Below are 23,447 nucleotides of genomic sequence, written 5' to 3'. Positions count from 1 at the left end.
TAAGATCCCAGAGACTAGAGAACGAATAAGACCTCAGAGACTAGAGAACTGATAAGACCTCAGAGACTAGAGAACTGATAAGATCTCTGAAACTAGAGAACTGATAAGACCCCAGAGACTAGATAACAGATAAGACCTCAGAGACTAGAGAACTGATAAGACCTCAGAGATTAGAGAATGGATAAGATCTCAGAGACTAGAGAACTGGTAAAACCTCAGAGACTAGAGAACTGATAAGACCTCAGAGACTAGAGAACTGATAAGACCTCAGAGATTAGAGAATGGATAAGATCTCAGAGACTAGAGAACTGGTAAAACCTCAGAGACTAGGGAACTGATAAGACCTCAGAGACTAGAGAACTGGTAAGACCTTAGAGACTAGAGAACTGATAAGACCTCAGAGACTAGAGAACTGGTAAAACCTCAGAGACTAGAGAACTGATAAGACCTCAGAGACTAGAGAACTGGTAAGACCTCAGAGACTAGAGAACTGATAAGACCTCAGAGACTAGAGAACTGATAAGACCTCTGAAACTAGAGAACTGATAAGACCCCAGAGACTAGAGAACGGATACGACCTCAGAGACTAGAGAACTGATAAGACCTCTGAAACTAGAGAACTGATAAGACCTCAAAGACTAGAGAACTGATAAGACCTCAGAGACTAGAGAACGGATAAGACCTCAGAGACTAGAGAACTGATAAGACCTCAGAGACTAGAGAACTGATAAGATCCCAGAGACTAGAGAACTGATAAGACCTCAGAGACTAGAGCACTGATAAAACCTCAGAGACTAGAGAAATGATAAGACCTCAGAGATTAGAGAATGGATAAGACCTCAGAGACTAGAGAACTGGTAAAACCTCAGAGACTAGAGAACGGATAAGACCTCAGAGACTAGAGAACTGGTAAGACCTCAGAGACTAGAGAACTGATAAGACCTCAGAGACTAGAGAACTGATAAGACCTCTGAAACTAGAGAACTGATAAGACCCCAGAGACTAGAGAAGGGATAAGACCTCAGAGACTAGAGAACTGATAAGACCTCAGACACTAGATAACTGATAAGACCTCTGAAACTAGAGAACTGATAAGACCTCAGAGACTAGAGAACGGATAAGACCTCAGAGACTAGAGAACGGATAAGACCTCAGAGAGACTAGAGAACTGATAAGACCTCAGAGACTAGAGAACTGATAAGATCCCAGAGACTAGAGAAAGAATAAGACCTCAGAGACTAAAGAACTGATAAGACCTCAGGCACTAGAGAACAGATAAGACCTCAGAGACTAGAGAACTGATAAGACCTCAGAGACTAGAGAACTGATAAGACTTCTGGCACTAGAGAACTGATAAGACCTCAGAGACTAGAGAACTGATAAGACATCAGAGACTAGAGCACTGATAAAACCTCAGAGACTAGAGAAATTATAAGACCTCAGAGACTATAGAACTGCTAAAACCTCAGAGACTAGAGAACTGAAAAGACCTCAGAGACTAGATAACAGATAAGACCTCAGAGACTAGAGAACTGATAAGACCTCAGAGATTAGAGAATGGATAAGACCTCAGAGACTAGAGAACTGGTAAAACCTCAGAGACTAGGGAACTGATAAGACCTCAGAGACTAGAGAACTGATAAGAGCTCAGACACTAGAGAACTGATAAGACCGTAGAGACTAGAGAACTGATAAGACCTCAGAGACGAGAGATCTTGGAAGACCTCATAGACTGGAGAACTGATAAGACCTCAGAGACTGGAGAACGGATTAGACCTCTGAAACTAGAGAACTGATAAGACCCCAGAGACTAGAGAAGGGATACGACCTCAGAGACTAGAGAACTGATAAGACCTCAGACACTAGATAACTGATAAGACCTCTGAAACTAGAGAACTGATAAGACCTCAGAGACTAGAGAACGGATAAGACCTCAGAGACTAGAGAACGGATAAGACCTCAGAGAGACTAGAGAACGGATAAGACCTCAGAGACTAGAGAACTGATAAGATCCCAGAGACTAGAGAACGGATAAGACCTCAGAGACTAAAGAACTGATAAGACCTCAGGCACTAGAGAACAGATAAGACCTCAGAGACTAGAGAACTGATAAGACTTCAGAGACTAGAGAACTGATAAGACTTCTGGCACTAGAGAACAGATAAGACCTCAGAGACTAGAGAACTGATAAGACATCAGAGACTAGAGCACTGATAAAACCTCAGACTAGAGAAATTATAAGACCTCAGAGACTATAGAACTGCTAAAACCTCAGAGACTAGAGAACTGATAAGACCTCAGAGACTAGATAACAGATAAGACCTCAGAGACTAGAGAACTGATAAGACCTCAGAGATTAGAGAATGGATAAGACCTCAGAGACTAGAGAACTGGTAAAACCTCAGAGACTAGGGAACTGATAAGACCTCAGAGACTAGAGAACTGATAAGAGCTCAGACACTAGAGAACTGATAAGACCTCAGAGACGAGAGATCTTGGAAGACCTCATAGACTGGAGAACTGATAAGACCTCAGAGACTGGAGAACGGATAAGACCTCAGAGACTAGAGAACTGATAAAACCTCAGAGACTAGAGAACTGCTTAAACCTCAGAGACTAGAGAACTGATAAGACCCCAGAGACTAGAGGACGGATAAGACCTCAGAGACTAGAGAACTGATAAGACCTCAGAGAATAGAGAATGGATAAGATCTCAGAGACTAGAGAACTGGTAAAACCTCAGAGACTAGAGAACTGATAAGACCTCAGAGACTAGAGAACTGGTAAGACCTCAGAGACTAGAGAACTGATAAGACCTCAGAGACTAGAGAACTGGTAAAACCTCAGAGACTAGAGAACTGATAAGACCTCAGAGACTAGAGAACTGGTAAGACCTCAGAGACTAGAGAACTGATAAGACCTCAGAGACTAGAGAACTGATAAGACCTCTGAAACTAGAGAACTGATAAGACCCCAGAGACTAGAGAACGGATACGACCTCAGAGACTAGAGAACTGATAAGACCTCTGAAACTAGAGAACTGATAAGACCTCAAAGACTAGAGAACTGATAAAACCTCAGAGACTAGAGAACGGATAAGACCTCAGAGACTAGAGAACTGATAAGACCTCAGAGACTAGAGAACTGATAAGATCCCAGGGACTAGAGAACTGATAAGACCTCAGAGACTAGAGCACTGATAAAACCTCAGAGACTAGAGAAATGATAAGACATCAGAGATTAGAGAATGGATAAGACCTCAGAGACTAGAGAACTGGTAAAACCTCAGAGACTAGAGAACTGATAAGACCTCAGAGACTAGAGAACTGGTAAGACCTCAGAGACTAGAGAACTGATAAGACCTCAGAGACTAGAGAACTGATAAGACCTCTGAAACTAGAGAACTGATAAGACCCCAGAGACTAGAGAAGGGATAAGACCTCAGAGACTAGAGAACTGATAAGACCTCAGACACTAGATAACTGATAAGACCTCTGAAACTAGAGAACTGATAAGACCTCAGAGACTAGAGAACGGATAAGACCTCAGAGACTCAAGAACGGATAAGACCTCAGAGACTAGAGAATGGATAAGACCTCAGAGACTAGAGAACTGATAAGACCTCAGAGACTAGAGAACTGATAAGATCCCAGAGACTAGAGAATGGATAAGACCTCAGAGACTAGAGAACTGATAAAACCTCAGGCACTAGAGAACAGATAAGACCTCAGAGACTAGAGAACTGATAAGACCTCAGGGACTAGAGAACTGATAAGACTTCTGGCACTAGAGAAGTGATAAGACCTCAGAGACTAGAGAACTGATAAGACATCAGAGACTAGAGCACTGATAAAACCTCAGAGACTAGAGAAATGATAAGACCTCAGAGACTATAGAACTGCTAAAACCTCAGAGACTAGAGAACTGATAAGACCTCAGAGACTAGAGAACTGATAAGACCTCAGAGATTAGAGAATGGATAAGACCTCAGAGACTAGAGAACTGGTAAAACCTCAGAGACTAGAGAACTGATAAGACCTCAGAGACTAGAGAACTGATAAGATCTCTGAAACTAGAGAACTGATAAGACCCCAGAGACTAGAGAACTGCTAAAACCTCAGAGACTAGAGAACTGATAAGACCTCAAAGACTAGATAACAGATAAGACCTCAGAGACTAGAGAACTGATAAGACCTCAGAGATTAGAGAATGGATAAGATCTCAGAGACTAGAGAACTTGTAAAACCTCAGAGACTAGAGAACTGATAAGACCTCAGAGACTAGAGAACTGATAAGACCTCAGAGATTAGAGAATGGATAAGATCTCAGAGACTAGAGAACTGGTAAAACCTCAGAGACTAGAGAACTGATAAGACCTCAGAGACTAGAGAACTGGTAAGACCTCAGAGACTAGAGAACTGATAAGACCTCAGAGACTAGAGAACTGGTAAAACCTCAGAGACTAGAGAACTGATAAGACCTCAGAGACTAGAGAACTGGTAAGACCTCAGAGACTAGAGAACTGATAAGACCTCAGAGACTAGAGAACTGATAAGACCTCTGAAACTAGAGAACTGATAAGACCCCAGAGACTAGAGAACGGATACGACCTCAGAGACTAGAGAACTGATAAGACCTCTGAAACTAGAGAACTGATAAGACCTCAAAGACTAGAGAACTGATAAGACCTCAGAGACTAGAGAACGGATAAGACCTCAGAGACTAGAGAACTGATAAGACCTCAGAGACTAGAGAACTGATAAGATCCCAGAGACTAGAGAACTGATAAGACCTCAGAGACTAGAGCACTGATAAAACCTCAGAGACTAGAGAAATGATAAGACCTCAGAGATTAGAGAATGGATAAGACCTCAGAGACTAGAGAACTGGTAAAACCTCAGAGACTAGAGAACTGATAAGACCTCAGAGACTAGAGAACTGGTAAGACCTCAGAGACTAGAGAACTGATAAGACCTCAGAGACTAGAGAACTGATAAGACCTCTGAAACTAGAGAACTGATAAGACCCCAGAGACTAGAGAAGGGATAAGACCTCAGAGACTAGAGAACTGATAAGACCTCCGACACTAGATAACTGATTAGACCTCTGAAACTAGAGAACTGATAAGACCTCAGAGACTAGAGAACGGATAAGACCTCAGAGACTAGAGAACGGATAAGACCTCAGAGAGACTAGAGAACTGATAAGACCTCAGAGACTAGAGAACTGATAAGATCCCAGAGACTAGAGAACGGATAAGACCTCAGAGACTAAAGAACTGATAAGACCTCAGGCACTAGAGAACAGATAAGACCTCAGAGACTAGAGAACTGATAAGACACTCAGAGACTAGAGAACTGATAAGACTTCTGGCACTAGAGAACTGATAAGACCTCAGAGACTAGAGAACTGATAAGACATCAGAGACTAGAGCACTGATAAAACCTCAGAGACTAGAGAAATTATAAGACCTCAGAGACTATAGAACTGCTAAAACCTCAGAGACTAGAGAACTGATAAGGCCTCAGAGACTAGATAACAGATAAGACCTCAGAGACTAGAGAACTGATAAGACCTCAGAGATTAGAGAATGGATAAGACCTCAGAGACTAGAGAACTGGTAAAACCTCAGAGACTAGAGAACTGATAAGACCTCAGAGACTAGAGAACTGATAAGAGCTCAGACACTAGAGAACTGATAAGACCGTAGAGACTAGAGAACTGATAAGACCTCAGAGACGAGAGATCTTGGAAGACCTCATAGACTGGAGAACTGATAAGACCTCAGAGACTGGAGAACAGATAAGACCTCAGAGACTAGAGAACTGATAAAACCTCAGAGACTAGAGAACTGCTTAAACCTCAGAGACTAGAGAACTGATAAGACCCCAGAGACTAGAGAATGGATAAGATCTCAGAGACTAGAGAACTGGTAAAACCTCAGAGACTAGAGAACTGATAAGACCTCAGAGACTAGAGAACTGGTAAGACCTCAGAGACTAGAGAACTGATAAGACCTCAGAGACTAGAGAACTGGTAAAACCTCAGAGACTAGAGAACTGATAAGACCTCAGAGACTAGAGAACTGGTAAGACCTCAGAGACTAGAGAACTGATAAGACATCAGAGACTAGAGAACTGATAAGACCTCTGAAACTAGAGAACTGATAAGACCCCAGAGACTAGAGAACGGATACGACCTCAGAGACTAGAGAACTGATAAGACCTCTGAAACTAGAGAACTGATAAGACCTCAAAGACTAGAGAACTGATAAAACCTCAGAGACTAGAGAACGGATAAGACCTCAGAGACTAGAGAACTGATAAGACCTCAGAGACTAGAGAACTGATAAGATCCCAGGGACTAGAGAACTGATAAGACCTCAGAGACTAGAGCACTGATAAAACCTCAGAGACTAGAGAAATGATAAGACATCAGAGATTAGAGAATGGATAAGACCTCAGAGACTAGAGAACTGGTAAAACCTCAGAGACTAGAGAACTGATAAGACCTCAGAGACTAGAGAACTGGTAAGACCTCAGAGACTAGAGAACTGATAAGACCTCAGAGACTAGAGAACTGATAAGATCTCTGAAACTAGAGAACTGATAAGACCCCAGAGACTAGAGAAGGGATAAGACCTCAGAGACTAGAGAACTGATAAGACCTCAGACACTAGATAACTGATAAGACCTCTGAAACTAGAGAACTGATAAGACCTCAGAGACTAGAGAACAGATAAGACCTCAGAGACTAGAGAATGGATAAGACCTCAGAGACTAGAGAATGGATAAGACCTCAGAGACTAGAGAACTGATAAGACCTCAGAGACTAGAGAACTGATAAGATCCCAGAGACTAGAGAACGGATAAGACCTCAGAGACTAGAGAACTGATAAAACCTCAGGCACTAGAGAACAGATAAGACCTCAGAGACTAGAGAACTGATAAGACCTCAGGGACTAGAGAACTGATAAGACCTCAGAGACTAGAGAACTGATAAGACATCGGAGACTAGAGCACTGATAAAACCTCAGAGACTAGAGAAATGATAAGACCTCAGAGACTATAGAACTGCTAAAACCTCAGAGACTAGAGAACTGATAAGACCTCAGAGACTAGAGAACTGATAAGACCTCAGAGATTAGAGAATGGATAAGACCTCAGAGACTAGAGAACTGGTAAAACCTCAGAGACTAGAGAACTGATAAGACCTCAGAGACTAGAGAACTGATAAGAGCTCAGACACTAGAGAACTGATAAGACCGCAGAGACTAGAGAACTGATAAGACCTCAGAGACGAGAGAACTTGGAAGACCTCATAGACTGTTGAACTGATAAGACCTCAGAGACTGGAGAACGGATAAGACCTCAGAGACTAGAGAACTGATAAAACCTCAGAGACTAGAGAACTGCTAAAACCTCAGAGACTAGAGAACTGATAAGACCCCAGAGACTAGAGGACGGATAAGACCTCAGAGACTAGAGAACTGATAAAACCTCAGAGACTAGAGAACTGGTAAGACCTCAGAGACTGGAGAACTGATAAGACCTCAGAGACTAGAGAACTGATAAGACTTCAGACACTAGAGAACTGATAAGACCTCAGAGACTAGAGAACGGATAAGACATCAGAGACTAGAGAACTGATAAGACCTCAGAGACAAGATAACAGATAAGACCTCAGAGACTAGATAACTGATAAGACCTCAGAGATTAGAGAATGAATAAGATCTCAGAGACTAGAGACCTGGTAAAACCTCAGAGACTAGAGAACTGATAAGACCTCAGAGACTAGAGAACTGGTAAGACCTCAGAGACTAGAGAACTGATAAAACCTCAGAGAATAGAGAACTGATAAGACCTCTGAAACTAGAGAACTGATAAGACCTCAAAGACTAGAGAACTGATAAGACCTCAGAGACTAGAGAACGGATAAGACCTCAGAGACTAGAGAACTGATAAGACCTCAGAGACTAGAGAACTGATAAGATCCCAGAGACTAGAGAACTGATAAGACCTCAGAGACAAGAGCACTGATAAAACCTCAGAGACTAGAGAAATGATAAGACCTCAGAGATTAGAGAATAGATAAGACCTCAGAGACTAGAGAACTGGTAAAACCTCAGAGACTAGAGAACTGATAAGACCTCTGAAACTAGAGAACTGATAAGACCCCAGAGACTAGAGAAGGGATAAGACCTCAGAGACTAGAGAACTGATAAGACCTCAGACACTAGATAACTGATAAGACCTCTGAAACTAGAGAACTGATAAGACCTCAGAGACTAGAGAACGGATAAGACCTCAGAGACTAGAGAACGGATAAGACCTCAGAGACTAGAGAATGGATAAGACCTCAGAGACTAGAGAACTGATAAGACCTCAGAGACTAGAGAACTGATAAGATCCCAGAGACTAGAGAACGGATAAGACCTCAGAGACTAGAGAACTGATAAGACCTCAGGCACTAGAGAACAGATAAGACCTCAGAGACTAGAGAACTGATAAGACCTCAGAGACTAGAGAACTGATAAGACTTCTGGCACTAGAGAACTGATAAGACCTCAGAGACTAGAGAACTGATAAGGCATCAGAGACTAGAGCACTGATAAAACCTCAGAGACTAGAGAAATGAAAAGAGCTCAGAGACTATAGAACTGCTAAAACCTCAGAGACTAGAGAACTGATAAGACCTCAGAGACTAGAGAACTGATAAGACCTCAGAGATTAGAGAATGGATAAGACCTCAGAGACTAGAGAATTGGTAAAACCTCAGAGACTAGAGAACTGATAAGACCTGAGAGACTAGAGAACTGATAAGAGCTCAGACACTAGAGAACTGATAAGACCGCAGAGACTAGAGAACTGATAAGACCTCAGAGACGAGAGAACTTGGAAGACCTCAGAGACTAGAGAACTGATAAGACCTCTGAAACTAGAGAACTGATAAGACCCCAGAGACTAGAGAAGGGATAAAACCTCAGAGACTAGAGAAATGATAAGACCTCAGAGATTAGAGAATGGATAAGACCTCAGAGACTAGAGAACTGGTAAGACCTCAGAGACTAGAGAACTGATAAGACCTCAGAGACTAGAGAACTGATAAGACCTCTGAAACTAGAGAACTGATAAGACCCCAGAGACTAGAGAAGGGATAAGACCTCAGAGACAAGAGAACTGACAAGACCTCAGACACTAGATAACTGATAAGACCTCTGAAACTAGAGAACTGATAAGACCTCAGAGACTAGAGAACGGATAAGACCTCAGAGACTAGAGAACGGATAAGACCTCAGAGAGACTAGAGAACTGATAAGACCTCAGAGACTAGAGAACTGATAAGATCCCAGAGACTAGAGAACGGATAAGACCTCAGAGACTAAAGAACTGATAAGACCTCAGGCACTAGAGAACAGATAAGACCTCAGAGACTAGAGAACTGATAAGACCTCAGAGACTAGAGAACTGATAAGACTTCTGGCACTAGAGAACTGATAAGACCTCAGAGACTAGAGAACTGATAAGACATCAGAGACTAGAGCACTGATAAAACCTCAGAGACTAGAGAAATTATAAGACCTCAGAGACTATAGAACTGCTAAAACCTCAGAGACTAGAGAACTGAAAAGACCTCAGAGACTAGATGACAGATAAGACCTCAGAGACTAGAGAACTGATAAGACCTCAGAGATTAGAGAATGGATAAGACCTCAGAGACTAGAGAACTGGTAAAACCTCAGAGACTAGGGAACTGATAAGACCTCAGAGACTAGAGAACTGATAAGAGCTCAGACACTAGAGAACTGATAAGACCGTAGAGACTAGAGAACTGATAAGACCTCAGAGACGAGAGATCTTGGAAGACCTCATAGACTGGAGAACTGATAAGACCTCAGAGACTGGAGAACGGATAAGACCTCTGAAACTAGAGAACTGATAAGACCCCAGAGACTAGAGAAGGGATAAGACCTCAGAGACTAGAGAACTGATAAGACCTCAGACACTAGATAACTGATAAGACCTCTGAAACTAGAGAACTGATAAGACCTCAGAGACTAGAGAACGGATAAGACCTCAGAGACTAGAGAACGGATAAGACCTCAGAGAGACTAGAGAACTGATAAGACCTCAGAGACTAGAGAACTGATAAGATCCCAGAGACTAGAGAACGGATAAGACCTCAGAGACTAAAGAACTGATAAGACCTCAGGCACTAGAGAACAGATAAGACCTCAGAGACTAGAGAACTGATAAGACCTCAGAGACTAGAGAACTGATAAGACTTCTGGCACTAGAGAACTGATAAGACCTCAGAGACTAGAGAACTGATAAGACATCAGAGACTAGAGCACTGATAAAACCTCAGAGACTAGAGAAATTATAAGACCTCAGAGACTATAGAACTGCTAAAACCTCAGAGACTAGAGAACTGATAAGACCTCAGAGACTAGATAACAGATAAGACCTCAGAGACTAGAGAACTGATAAGACCTCAGAGATTAGAGAATGGATAAGACCTCAGAGACTAGAGAACTGGTAAAACCTCAGAGACTAGGGAACTGATAAGACCTCAGAGACTAGAGAACTGATAAGAGCTCAGACACTAGAGAACTGATAAGACCTCAGAGACGAGAGATCTTGGAAGACCTCATAGACTGGAGAACTGATAAGACCTCAGAGACTGGAGAACGGATAAGACCTCAGAGACTAGAGAACTGATAAAACCTCAGAGACTAGAGAACTGCTTAAACCTCAGAGACTAGAGAACTGATAAGACCCCAGAGACTAGAGGACGGATAAGACCTCAGAGACTAGAGAACTGATAAGACCTCAGAGAATAGAGAATGGATAAGATCTCAGAGACTAGAGAACTGGTAAAACCTCAGAGACTAGAGAACTGATAAGACCTCAGAGACTAGAGAACTGGTAAGACCTCAGAGACTAGAGAACTGATAAGACCTCAGAGACTAGAGAACTGGTAAAACCTCAGAGACTAGAGAACTGATAAGACCTCAGAGACTAGAGAACTGGTAAGACCTCAGAGACTAGAGAACTGATAAGACCTCAGAGACTAGAGAACTGATAAGACCTCTGAAACTAGAGAACTGATAAGACCCCAGAGACTAGAGAACGGATACGACCTCAGAGACTAGAGAACTGATAAGACCTCTGAAACTAGAGAACTGATAAGACCTCAAAGACTAGAGAACTGATAAAACCTCAGAGACTAGAGAACGGATAAGACCTCAGAGACTAGAGAACTGATAAGACCTCAGAGACTAGAGAACTGATAAGATCCCAGGGACTAGAGAACTGATAAGACCTCAGAGACTAGAGCACTGATAAAACCTCAGAGACTAGAGAAATGATAAGACATCAGAGATTAGAGAATGGATAAGACCTCAGAGACTAGAGAACTGGTAAAACCTCAGAGACTAGAGAACTGATAAGACCTCAGAGACTAGAGAACTGGTAAGACCTCAGAGACTAGAGAACTGATAAGACCTCAGAGACTAGAGAACTGATAAGACCTCTGAAACTAGAGAACTGATAAGACCCCAGAGACTAGAGAAGGGATAAGACCTCAGAGACTAGAGAACTGATAAGACCTCAGACACTAGATAACTGATAAGACCTCTGAAACTAGAGAACTGATAAGACCTCAGAGACTAGAGAACGGATAAGACCTCAGAGACTCAAGAACGGATAAGACCTCAGAGACTAGAGAATGGATAAGACCTCAGAGACTAGAGAACTGATAAGACCTCAGAGACTAGAGAACTGATAAGATCCCAGAGACTAGAGAACGGATAAGACCTCAGAGACTAGAGAACTGATAAAACCTCAGGCACTAGAGAACAGATAAGACCGCAGAGACTAGAGAACTGATAAGACCTCAGGGACTAGAGAACTGATAAGACTTCTGGCACTAGAGAACTGATAAGACCTCAGAGACTAGAGAACTGATAAGACATCAGAGACTAGAGCACTGATAAAATCTCAGAGACTAGAGAAATGATAAGACCTCAGAGACTATAGAACTGCTAAAACCTCAGAGACTAGAGAACTGATAAGACCTCAGAGACTAGAGAACTGATAAGACCTCAGAGATTAGAGAATGGATAAGACCTCAGAGACTAGAGAACTGGTAAAACCTCAGAGACTAGAGAACTGATAAGACCTCAGAGACTAGAGAACTGATAAGATCTCTGAAACTAGAGAACTGATAAGACCCCAGAGACTAGAGAACTGCTAAAACCTCAGAGACTAGAGAACTGATAAGACCTCAAAGACTAGATAACAGATAAGACCTCAGAGACTAGAGAACTGATAAGACCTCAGAGATTAGAGAATGGATAAGATCTCAGAGACTAGAGAACTGGTAAAACCTCAGAGACTAGAGAACTGATAAGACCTCAGAGACTAGAGAACTGATAAGACCTCAGAGATTAGAGAATGGATAAGATCTCAGAGACTAGAGAACTGGTAAAACCTCAGAGACTAGAGAACTGATAAGACCTCAGAGACTAGAGAACTGGTAAGACCTCAGAGACTAGAGAACTGATAAGACCTCAGAGACTAGAGAACTGGTAAAACCTCAGAGACTAGAGAACTGATAAGACCTCAGAGACTAGAGAACTGGTAAGACCTCAGAGACTAGAGAACTGATAAGACCTCAGAGGCTAGAGAACTGATAAGACCTCTGAAACTAGAGAACTGATAAGACCCCAGAGAGTAGAGAACGGATACGACCTCAGAGACTAGAGAACTGATAAGACCTCTGAAACTAGAGAACTGATAAGACCTCAAAGACTAGAGAACTGATAAGACCTCAGAGACTAGAGAACGGATAAGACCTCAGAGACTAGAGAACTGATAAGACCTCAGAGACTAGAGAACTGATAAGATCCCAGAGACTAGAGAACTGATAAGACCTCAGAGACTAGAGCACTGATAAAACCTCAGAGACTAGAGAAATGATAAGACCTCAGAGATTAGAGAATGGATAAGACCTCAGAGACTAGAGAACTGGTAAAACCTCAGAGACTAGAGAACTGATAAGACCTCAGAGACTAGAGAACTGGTAAGACCTCAGAGACTAGAGAACTGATAAGACCTCAGAGACTAGAGAACTGATAAGACCTCTGAAACTAGAGAACTGATAAGACACCAGAGACTAGAGAAGGGATAAGACCTCAGAGACTAGAGAACTGATAAGACCTCAGACACTAGATAACTGATTAGACCTCTGAAACTAGAGAACTGATAAGACCTCAGAGACTAGAGAACGGATAAGACCTCAGAGACTAGAGAACGGATAAGACCTCAGAGAGACTAGAGAACTGATAAGACCTCAGAGACTAGAGAACTGATAAGATCCCAGAGACTAGAGAACGGATAAGACCTCAGATTCTAAAGAACTGATAAGACCTCAGGCACTAGAGAACAGATAAGACCTCAGAGACTAGAGAACTGATAAGACCTCAGAGACTAGAGAACTGATAAGACTTCTGGCACTAGAGAACTGATAAGACCTCAGAGACTAGAGAACTGATAAGACATCAGAGACTAGAGCACTGATAAAACCTCAGAGACTAGAGAAATTATAAGACCTCAGAGACTATAGAACTGCTAAAACCTCAGAGACTAGAGAACTGATAAGACCTCAGAGACTAGATAACAGATAAGACCTCAGAGACTAGAGAACTGATAAGACCTCAGAGATTAGAGAATGGATAAGACCTCAGAGACTAGAGAACTGGTAAAACCTCAGAGACTAGAGAACTGATAAGACCTCAGAGACTAGAGAACTGATAAGAGCTCAGACACTAGAGAACTGATAAGACCGTAGAGACTAGAGAACTGATAAGACCTCAGAGACGAGAGATCTTGGAAGACCTCATAGACTGGAGAACTGATAAGACCTCAGAGACTGGAGAACGGATAAGACCTCAGAGACTAGAGAACTGATAAAACCTCAGAGACTAGAGAACTGCTTAAACCTCAGAGACTAGAGAACTGATAAGACCCCAGAGACTAGAGGACGGATAAGACCTCAGAGACTAGAGAACTGATAAGACCTCAGAGAATAGAGAATGGATAAGATCTCAGAGACTAGAGAACTGGTAAAACCTCAGAGACTAGAGAACTGATAAGACCTCAGAGACTGGAGAACTGGTAAGACCTCAGAGACTAGAGAACTGATAAGACCTCAGAGACTAGAGAACTGGTAAAACCTCAGAGACTAGAGAACTGATAAGACCTCAGAGACTAGAGAACTGGTAAGACCTCAGAGACTAGAGAACTGATAAGACATCAGAGACTAGAGAACTGATAAGACCTCTGAAACTAGAGAACTGATAAGACCCCAGAGACTAGAGAACGGATACGACCTCAGAGACTAGAGAACTGATAAGACCTCTGAAACTAGAGAACTGATAAGACCTCAAAGACTAGAGAACTGATAAAACCTCAGAGACTAGAGAACGGATAAGACCTCAGAGACTAGAGAACTGATAAGACCTCAGAGACTAGAGAACTGATAAGATCCCAGGGACTAGAGAACTGATAAGACCTCAGAGACTAGAGCACTGATAAAACCTCAGAGACTAGAGAAATGATAAGACATCAGAGATTAGAGAATGGATAAGACCTCAGAGACTAGAGAACTGGTAAAACCTCAGAGACTAGAGAACTGATAAGACCTCAGAGACTAGAGAACTGGTAAGACCTCAGAGACTAGAGAACTGATAAGACCTCAGAGACTAGAGAACTGATAAGACCTCTGAAACTAGAGAACTGATAAGACCCCAGAGACTAGAGAAGGGATAAGACCTCAGAGACTAGAGAACTGATAAGACCTCAGGGACTAGAGAACTGATAAGACCTCAGAGACTAGAGAACTGATAAGACATCAGAGACTAGAGCACTGATAAAACCTCAGAGACTAGAGAAATGATAAGACCTCAGAGACTATAGAACTTCTAAAACCTCAGAGACTAGAGAACTGATAAGACCTCAGAGACTAGAGAACTGATAAGACCTCAGAGATTAGAGAATGGATAAGACCTCAGAGACTAGAGAACTGGTAAAACCTCAGAGACTAGAGAACTGATAAGACCTCAGACACTAGATAACTGATAAGACCTCTGAAACTAGAGAACTGATAAGACCTCAGAGACTAGAGAACAGATAAGACCTCAGAGACTAGAGAACGGATAAGACCTCAGAGACTAGAGAATGGATAAGACCTCAGAGACTAGAGAACTGATAAGACCTCAGAGACTAGAGAACTGATAAGATCCCAGAGACTAGAGAACGGATAAGACCTCAGAGACTAGAGAACTGATAAAACCTCAGGCACTAGAGAACAGATAAGACCTCAGAGACTAGAGAACTGATAAGACCTCAGGGACTAGAGAACTGATAAGACCTCAGAGACTAGAGAACTGATAAGACATCAGAGACTAGAGCACTGATAAAACCTCAGAGACTAGAGAAATGATAAGACCTCAGAGACTATAGAACTGCTAAAACCTCAGAGACTAGAGAACTGATAAGACCTCAGAGACTAGAGAACTGATAAGACCTCAGAGATTAGAGAATGGATAAGACCTCAGAGACTAGAGAACTGGTAAAACCTCAGAGACTAGAGAACTGATAAGACCTCAGAGACTAGAGAACTGATAAGAGCTCAGACACTAGAGAACTGATAAGACCGCAGAGACTAGAGAACTGATAAGACCTCAGAGACGAGAGAACTTGGAAGACCTCATAGACTGTTGAACTGATAAGACCTCAGAGACTGGAGAACGGATAAGACCTCAGAGACTAGAGAACTGATAAAACCTCAGAGACTAGAGAACTGCTAAAACCTCAGAGACTAGAGAACTGATAAGACCCCAGAGACTAGAGGACGGATAAGACCTCAGAGACTAGAGAACTGATAAAACCTCAGAGACTAGAGAACTGGTAAGACCTCAGAGACTGGAGAACTGATAAGACCTCAGAGACTAGAGAACTGATAAGACTTCAGACACTAGAGAACTGATAAGACCTCAGAGACTAGAGAACGGATAAGACATCAGAGACTAGAGAACTGCTAAAACCTCAGAGACTAGAGAACTGATAAGACCTCAGAGACAAGATAACAGATAAGACCTCAGAGACTAGATAACTGATAAGACCTCAGAGATTAGAGAATGAATAAGATCTCAGAGACTAGAGACCTGGTAAAACCTCAGAGACTAGAGAACTGATAAGACCTCAGAGACTAGAGAACTGGTAAGACCTCAGAGACTAGAGAACTGATAAGACCTCAGAGACTAGAGAACTGATAAGACCTCTGAAACTAGAGAACTGATAAGACCTCAAAGACTAGAGAACTGATAAGACCTCAGAGACTAGAGAACGGATAAGACCTCAGAGACTAGAGAACTGATAAGACCTCAGAGACTAGAGAACTGATAAGATCCCAGAGACTAGAGAACTGATAAGACCTCAGAGACAAGAGCACTGATAAAACCTCAGAGACTAGAGAAATGATAAGACCTCAGAGATTAGAGAATGGATAAGACCTCAGAGACTAGAGAACTGGTAAAACCTCAGAGACTAGAGAACTGATAAGACCTCTGAAACTAGAGAACTGATAAGACCCCAGAGACTAGAGAAGGGATAAGACCTCAGAGACTAGAGAACTGATAAGACCTCAGACACTAGATAACTGATAAGACCTCTGAAACTAGAGAACTGATAAGACCTCAGAGACTAGAGAACGGATAAGACCTCAGAGACTAGAGAACGGATAAGACCTCAGAGACTAGAGAATGGATAAGACCTCAGAGACTAGAGAACTGATAAGACCTCAGAGACTAGAGAACTGATAAGATCCCAGAGACTAGAGAACGGATAAGACCTCATAGACTAGAGAACTGATAAGACCTCAGGCACTAGAGAACAGATAAGACCTCAGAGACTAGAGAACTGATAAGACCTCAGAGACTAGAGAACTGATAAGACTTCTGGCACTAGAGAACTGATAAGACCTCAGAGACTAGAGAACTGATAAGACATCAGAGACTAGAGCACTGATAAAACCTCAGAGACTAGAGAAATGAAAAGAGCTCAGAGACTATAGAACTGCTAAAACCTCAGAGACTAGAGAACTGATAAGACCTCAGAGACTAGAGAACTGATAAGACCTCAGAGATTAGAGAATGGATAAGACCTCAGAGACTAGAGAATTGGTAAAACCTCAGAGACTAGAGAACTGATAAGACCTCAGAGACTAGAGAACTGATAAGAGCTCAGACACTAGAGAACTGATAAGACCGCAGAGACTAGAGAACTGATAAGACCTCAGAGACGAGAGAACTTGGAAGACCTCATAGACTGGAGAACTGATAAGACCTCAGAGACTGGAGAACGGATAAGACCTCAGAGACTAGAGAACTGATAAAACCTCAGAGACTAGAGAACTGCTAAAACCTCAGAGACTAGAGAACTGATAAGACCCCAGAGACTAGAGGACGGATAAGACCTCAGAGACTAGAGAACTGATAAAACCTCAGAGACTAGAGAACTGGTAAGACCTCAGAGACTGGAGAACTGATAAGACCTCAGAGACTAGAGAACTGATAAGACTTCAGACTCTAGAGAACTGATAAGACCTCAGAGACTAGAGAACGGATAAGACATCAGAGACTAGAGAACTGCTAAAACCTCAGAGACTAGAGAACTGATAAGACCTCAGAGACTAGATAACAGATAAGACCTCAGAGACTAGAGAACTGATAAGACCTCAGAGATTAGAGAATGGATAAGATCTCAGAGACTAGAGAACTGGTAAAACCTCAGAGACTAGAGAACTGATAAGACCTCAGAGACTAGAGAACTGGTAAGACCTCAGAGACTAGAGAACTGATAAGACCTCAGAGACTAGAGAACTGATAAGACCTCTGAAACTAGAGAACTGATAAGACCCAAGAGACTAGAGAACGGATAAGACCTCAGAGACTAGAGAACTGATAAGACCTCTGAAACTAGAGAACTGATAAGACCTCAGAGACTAGAGAACGGATAAGACCTGAGAGACTAGAGAACTGATAAGACCTGAGAGACTAGAGAACTGATAAGATCCCAGAGACTAGAGAACTGATAAGACCTCAGAGACTAGAGCACTGATAAAACCTCAGAGACTAGAGAAATGATAAGACCTCAGAGATTAGAGAATGGATAAGACCTCAGAGACTAGAGAACTGGTAAAACCTCAGAGACTAGAGAACTGATAAGACCTCAGAGACTAGAGAACTGATAAGACCTCAGAGACCTCTGAAACTAGAGAACTGATAAGACCCCAGAGACTAGAGAAGGGATAAGACCTCAGAGACTAGAGAACTGATAAGACATCAGACACCAGATAACTTATAAGACCTCTGAAACTAGAGAACTGATAAGACCTCAGAGACTAGAGAATGGATAAGACCTCAGAGACTAGAGAACGGATAAGACCTCAGAGACTAGAGAATGGATAAGACCTCAGAGACTAGAGAACTGATAAGACCTCAGAGACTAGAGAACTGATAAGACCCCAGAGACTAGAGAACTGCTAAAACCTCAGAGACTAGAGAACTGATAAGACCTCAAAGACTAGATAACAGATAAGACCTCAGAGACTAGAGAACTGATAAGACCTCAGAGATTAGAGAATGGATAAGATCTCAGAGACTAGAGAACTGGTAAAACCTCAGAGACTAGAGAACTGATAAGACCTCACCTCAGAGACTAGAGAACTGGTAAAACCTCAGAGACTAGAGAACTGATAAGACCTCAGAGACTAGAGAACTGGTAAGACCTCAGAGACTAGAGAACTGATAAGACCTCTGAAACTAGAGAACTGATAAGACCCCAGAGACTAGAGAACGGATACGACCTCAGAGACTAGAGAACTGATAAGACCTCTGAAACTAGAGAACTGATAAAACCTCAAAGACTAGAGAACTGATAAGACCTCAGAGACTAGAGAACGGATAAGACCTCAGAGACTAGAGAACTGATAAGACCTCAGAGACTAGAGAACTGATAAGATCCCAGAGACTAGAGAACTGATAAGACCTCAGAGACTAGAGCACTGATAAAACCTCAGAGACTAGAGAAATGATAAGACCTCAGAGATTAGAGAATGGATAAGACCTCAGAGACTAGAGAACTGGTAAAACCTCAGAGACTAGAGAACTGATAAGACCTCAGAGACTAGAGAACTGGTAAGACCTCAGAGACTAGAGAACTGTTAAGACCTCAGAGACTAGAGAACTGATAAGACCTCTGAAACTAGAGAACTGATAAGACCCCAGAGACTAGAGAAGGGATAAGACCTCAGAGACTAGAGAACTGATAAGACCTCAGACACTAGATAACTGATAAGACCTCTGAAACTAGAGAACTGATAAGACCTCAGAGACTAGAGAACGGATAAGACCTCAGAGACTAGAGAACGGATAAGACCTCAGAGAGACTAGAGAACTGATAAGACCTCAGAGACTAGAGAACTGATAAGATCCCAGAGACTAGAGAACGGATAAGACCTCAGAGACTAAAGAACTGATAAGACCTCAGGCACTAGAGAACAGATAAGACCTCAGAGACTAGAGAACTGATAAGACCTCAGAGACTAGAGAACTGATAAGACTTCTGGCACTAGAGAACTGATAAGACCTCAGAGACTAGAGAACTGATAAGACATCAGAGACTAGAGCACTGATAAAACCTCAGAGACTAGATAACAGATAAGACCTCAGAGACTAGAGAACTGATAAGACCTCAGAGATTAGAGAATGGATAAGACCTCAGAGACTAGAGACCTGGTAAAACCTCAGAGACTAGAGAACTGATAAGACCTCAGAGACTAGAGAACTGATAAGATCCCAGGGACTAGAGAACTGATAAGACCTCAGAGACTAGAGCACTGATAAAACCTCAGAGACTAGAGAAATGATAAGACATCAGAGATTAGAGAATGGATAAGACCTCAGAGACTAGAGAACTGGTAAAACCTCAGAGACTAGAGAACTGATAAGACCTCAGAGACTAGATAACAGATAAGACCTCAGAGACTAGAGAACTGATAAGACCTCAGAGATTAGAGAATGGATAAGACATCAGAGACTAGAGAACTGGTAAAACCTCAGAGACTAGAGAACTGATAAGACCTCACAGACTAGAGAACTGATAAGAGCTCAGACACTAGAGAACTGATAAGACCGTAGAGACTAGAGAACTGATAAGACCTCAGAGACGAGAGAACTTGGAAGACCTCATAGACTGGAGAACTGATAAGACCTCAGAGACTGGAGAACGGATAATACCTCAGAGACTAGAGAACTGATAAAACCTCAGAGACTAGAGAACTGCTTAAACCTCAGAGACTAGAGAACCGATAAGACCCCAGAGACTAGAGGACGGATAAGACCTCAGAGACTAGAGAACTGATAAGACCTCAGAGAATAGAGAATGGATAAGATTCCAGAGACTAGAGAACTGGTAAAACCTCAGAGACTAGAGAACTGATAAGACCTCAGAGACTAGAGAACTGGTAAGACCTCAGAGACTAGAGAACTGATAAGACCTCAGAGACTAGAGAACTGGTAAAACCTCAGAGACTAGAGAACTGATAAGACCTCAGAGACTAGAGAACTGGTAAGACCTCAGAGACTAGAGAACTGATAAGACCTCAGAGACTAGAGAACTGATAAGACCTCTGAAACTAGAGAACTGATAAGACCCCAGAGACTAGAGAACGGATACGACCTCAGAGACTAGAGAACTGATAAGACCTCTGAAACTAGAGAACTGATAAGACCTCAAAGACTAGAGAACTGATAAAACCTCAGAGACTAGAGAACGGATAAGACCTCAGAGACTAGAGAACTGATAAGACCTCAGAGACTAGAGAACTGATAAGATCCCAGGGACTAGAGAACTGATAAGACCTCAGAGACTAGAGCACTGATAAAACCGCAGAGACTAGAGAAATGATAAGACATCAGAGATTAGAGAATGGATAAGACCTCAGAGACCAGAGAACTGGTAAAACCTCAGAGACTAGAGAACTGATAAGACCTCAGAGACTAGAGAACTGGTAAGACCTCAGAGACTAGAGAACTGATAAGACCTCAGAGACTAGAGAACTGATAAGACCTCTGAAACTAGAGAACTGATAAGACCCCAGAGACTAGAGAAGGGATAAGACCTCAGAGACTAGAGAACTGATAAGACCTCAGACACTAGATAACTGATAAGACCTCTGAAACTAGAGAACTGATAAGACCTCAGAGACTAGAGAACGGATAAGACCTCAGAGACTAGAGAACGGATAAGACCTCAGAGACTAGAGAATGGATAAGACCTCAGAGACTAGAGAACTGATAAGACGTCAGAGACTAGAGAACTGATAAGATCCCAGAGACTAGAGAACGGATAAGACCTCAGAGACTAGAGAACTGATAAAACCTCAGGCACTAGAGAACAGATAAGACCTCAGAGACTAGAGAACTGATAAGACCTCAGGGACTAGAGAACTGATAAGACTTCTGGCACTAGAGAACTGATAAGACCTCAGAGACTAGAGAACTGATAAGACATCAGAGACTAGAGCACTGATAAAACCTCAGAGACTAGAGAAATGATAAGACCTCAGAGACTATAGAACTGCTAAAACCTCAGAGACTAGAGAACTGATAAGACCTCAGAGACTAGAGAACTGATAAGACTACAGAGATTAGAGAATGGATAAGACCTCAGAGACTAGAGAACTGGTAAAACCTCAGAGACTAGAGAACTGATAAGACCTCAGAGACTAGAGAACTGATAAGAGCTCAGACACTAGAGAACTGATAAGACCGCAGAGACTAGAGAACTGATAAGACCTCAGAGACGAGAGAACTTGGAAGACCTCACAGACTGGAGAACTGATAAGACCTCAGAGACTGGAGAACGGATAAGACCTCAGAGACTAGAGAACTGCTAAAACCTCAGAGACTAGAGAACTGCTAAAACCTCAGAGACTAGAGAACTGATAAGACCCCAGAGACTAGAGGACGGATAAGACCTCAGAGACTAGAGAACTGATAAAACCTCAGAGACTAGAGAACTGGTAAGACCTCAGAGACTGGAGAACTGATAAGACCTCAGAGACTAGAGAACTGATAAGACTTCAGACACTAGAGAACTGATAAGAACTCAGAGACTAGAGAACGGATAAGACATCAGAGACAAGAGAACTGCTAAAACCTCAGAGACTAGAGAACTGATAAGACCTCAGAGACTAGATAACAGATAAGACCTCAGAGACTAGAGAACTGATAAGACCTCAGAGTTTAGAGAATGGATAAGATCTCAGAGACTAGAGAACTGGTAAAACCTCAGAGACTAGAGAACTGATAAGACCTCAGAGACTAGAGAACTGGTAAGACCTCAGAGACTAGAGAACTGATAAGACCTCAGAGACTAGAGAACTGATAAGACCTCTGAAACTAGAGAACTGATAAGACCTCAAAGACTAGAGAACTGATAAGACCTCAGAGACTAGAGAACGGATAAGACCTCAGAGACTAGAGAACTGATAAGACCTCAGAGACTAGAGAACTGATAAGATCCCAGAGACTAGAGAACTGATAAGACCTCAGAGACTAGAGAACTGGTAAAACCTCAGAGACTAGTGAACTGATAAGACCTCAGAGACTAGAGAACTGATAAGACCTCAGAGACCTCTGAAACTAGAGAACTGATAAGACCCCAGAGACTAGAGAAGGGATAAGACCTCAGAGACTAGAGAACTGATAAGACATCAGACAACAGATAACTTATAAGACCTCTGAAACTAGAGAACTGATAAGACCTCAGAGACTAGAGAATGGATAAGACCTCAGAGACTATAGAACGGATAAGACCTCAGAGACTAGAGAATGGATAAGACCTCAGAGACTAGAGAACTGATAAGACCTCAGAGACTAGAGAACTGATAAGATCCCAGAGACTAGAGAACGAATAAGACCTCAGAGACTAGAGAACTGATAAGACCTCAGAGACTAGAGAACTGATAAGATCTCTGAAACTAGAGAACTGATAAGACCCCAGAGACTAGAGAACTGCTAAAACCTCAGAGACTAGAGAACTGATAAGACCTCAAAGACTAGATAACAGATAAGACCTCAGAGACTAGAGAACTGATAAGACCTCAGAGATTAGAGAATGGATAAGATCTCAGAGACTAGAGAACTGGTAAAACCTCAGAGACTAGAGAACTGATAAGACCTCAGAGACTAGAGAACTGGTAAGACCTCAGAGACTAGAGAACTGATAAGACCTCAGAGACTAGAGAACTGGTAAAACCTCAGAGACTAGAGAACTGATAAGACCTCAGAGACTAGAGAACTGGTAAGACCTCAG

Source organism: Ambystoma mexicanum, chromosome 9 (genome assembly GCF_040938575.1).
Source record: "Ambystoma mexicanum isolate Mex_15411 chromosome 9, UKY_AmexF1_1, whole genome shotgun sequence".
Classification (NCBI taxonomy): domain Eukaryota; kingdom Metazoa; phylum Chordata; class Amphibia; order Caudata; family Ambystomatidae; genus Ambystoma; species Ambystoma mexicanum.
This window is presented reverse-complemented; position numbering follows the sequence as displayed.